At 44.9% G+C, this 2,500-nt stretch overlaps 1 protein-coding gene across 1 annotated transcript in view; it reads left to right on the forward strand.

Moving 5' to 3' along the window:
- Window positions 1-2,500, forward strand: part of LOC108280271 (G-protein coupled receptor 83) — a 16,449-nt gene that overhangs the window by 3,841 nt on the left and 10,108 nt on the right. The window lies entirely within an intron of this gene.

A 2,500-nucleotide genomic window follows, 5' to 3' on the forward strand; every position in this document is an offset into this window, starting at 1 on the left:
ATTGTGTGTGGGATGTAGGTGGTGTGTGTTAATTCGATGCGCTCTCCTGTAAAGAAGGCGTGTTCGCGGTGTGAAGGATAAGCGGACCGAGCGCTGCGCTCACACACAGACTTTAGCTTCGTTCATCACTTTATCCATCAAACATCCGCTCCTCCAGATAAGCCATGTCTCTGATTAAACATTACGCTGCGTCTCCTCCGTGTGGAAAACGTTTAGTGCACTTTAAACGGATCAGACTCTTTAATATTTCATTATCCATCATGTTTGTGTTTAATATGCGCCTTTAGCCTAATATTTCAGCGGGACACGTTGTGGTTACAGCAGAATGTCAGACAGCGGCGCTGGATTTGATCCTGCTCCTCACTCGACAAAAACACACTCGAGGTCAGAAGATCAGAATCGAGCGTAAATGAGACACGCCCCTATTTTAGACAAACTCCGCCCTCGCACATGTAACTTCTGAATAGTGCTCAATGGTGCGTAGGAAAGATCGCAATTACGAGTTGAACGCCACGAAGTCGTAATTACGAGAGAGAAACTCTGGATTTTCGTTGAGCTCGGAGTTGGGGGCGTGTCGGTCAGAAAAGAGGGTGGAGTCAGTGGTCTGTAGTTGAGGGTAAATCTGTTGAAATTGAATGTTTATTCATCTCAGAAGCAGATTTGGGTTATGATGTGTTCGGTACATGAGGAAGCTCTTGAAATACGAGCGAATTGGTTAACGTTTCAGCATTTAGAGGAGAGAAACGGTTTGATGTGCGACGTTGTACAGGCATTTTGTTTACAGATATTTAACAGTGACGCCTTTTTTATTTTTATATTTTTTTTTACAATAAAACAATCTAATCTCTGCCTGCACACAGATAAAGATAAAGTTAGGGTTCTAGAAGTAGAGTTAAACCCTGCTGTGTTTATTCTGTAGTTAAATAAGAGAAGATACACCTCCATCTCGCTCCCACCGAAGTGACCACAATGCACCTGACGTCGTAAATACGACCTCCTGTCTCGTAAATACGACTTCCCAGGAGACGTCACGTCTGCGCTCTGCTCCCGATGCGTGTGAGTTGGGTATTAAATCCTCGCTGTGTGATGAACTCCGCTCTGCGTTCGGACCTCGTGATTAGTTCCTGTACTTTATTTAATCGTTGATCCGGAGGTTAAATCAGCGCGCTACGTTCAGAAAACAGAGGACAGCCTTTAATTACTGCTGCGCTGAATCATCAGTTTCCTCTCCGCACGGTTTCTCCGTTATTCACACTGCGTGTGTTTCATTTCTCGAAAAGTAATCAAAATATAACCACAACTATTTGGCAACAATTTAAAAAAAGACACGTCAAACGTGTTAAACGTTTACAGGTACACGTGAAAGTTCACTTCCTGTTATCACTTACGTTACAGCAGCTATAAACACTCGCTCCCTCACCATCCCCCTCTCTATTCTCTCTCTATTCTCTCTCTCTCTCTCTCTCTCTATTCTCTCAATAAACGCAGTGTGTGTTCATGAGACACCGTAGAGAGTGTAAACTCTGAGCTGAAGATGTGGAGAAGTTAAAGTTCCAGCTTCACCTCTGACTGTTGCACAGCGCTGACACTGGAGACTCCTTCCTTACACGCTACATAAACATCTCCTTACACATGAAGGATTTTTACTCTGTTTACTATCGTGGAGCGTCCGCTGCACACGTCCCTGTGAACGAGCCGTTACTATGGAAACAGAAGCGATAACGTATTAATATAAAGCTGTGAGTTTGCAGCTGCAGTACGTCACAAACGCTTCAGGAAGAGAAAACGTGTGTGTTCGAGAAGGAAACGTGAGAGATGAGCGACAGATCAATACCCATTCAGAACTGAGATGTGTTATTACACTACACACACAGTTTAGGCTTCTAGAGAGACAACAGTTCTATACAGGAACATTTTGTTCTCCGACACAAGCAGTGTAATGATTTTCCTCTGCGTTTATACGTTTCAGAAGACGTGCGTTTCTACGCCGCTGATTGCGTACGTCATTTCTCTTCATACTCCACAATGGCGTGGATCTTTATTTTTGAGCCTGAAAGAGCACACACGCAGGAGGTATATTTTAACATCAACACGGATCCTCACGTCGGCGGAGCGGACTGCGGACTCGTGCGTCACGCTGCGGTTCAGCAGAGTCGGGTGACGTCAGTAAGATCTGTTACGGTCATTCCTGTACGCTCTTTATTCTCGGAGCGCGTTACGACCTAAAGTACTTCCTGCGTGCTGTGTAGATCTGCGTGCGCTGAAAAATATCACAGGAACACCGTACTAAAAAACACGTCCAAGAATGAAAGTACACTCTTCAGAGTCGAGGTAAGCGTGTGCGGCCGGGATTCAGCACTTCTTCAGAATTATGTGAGAGTTACGCAAGTGGGGGCGGAGTTTGATCAAACAGAGGCGTGTCTCAGTGACGAACGATTCTCATTTTCTACCTGAGCACGTCTGCTGAAAACAAACAGACACTCTGAATACGAGGAACTTT

This window comes from Ictalurus punctatus, chromosome 20 (genome assembly GCF_001660625.3).
Source record: "Ictalurus punctatus breed USDA103 chromosome 20, Coco_2.0, whole genome shotgun sequence".
NCBI classification, from domain to species: domain Eukaryota; kingdom Metazoa; phylum Chordata; class Actinopteri; order Siluriformes; family Ictaluridae; genus Ictalurus; species Ictalurus punctatus.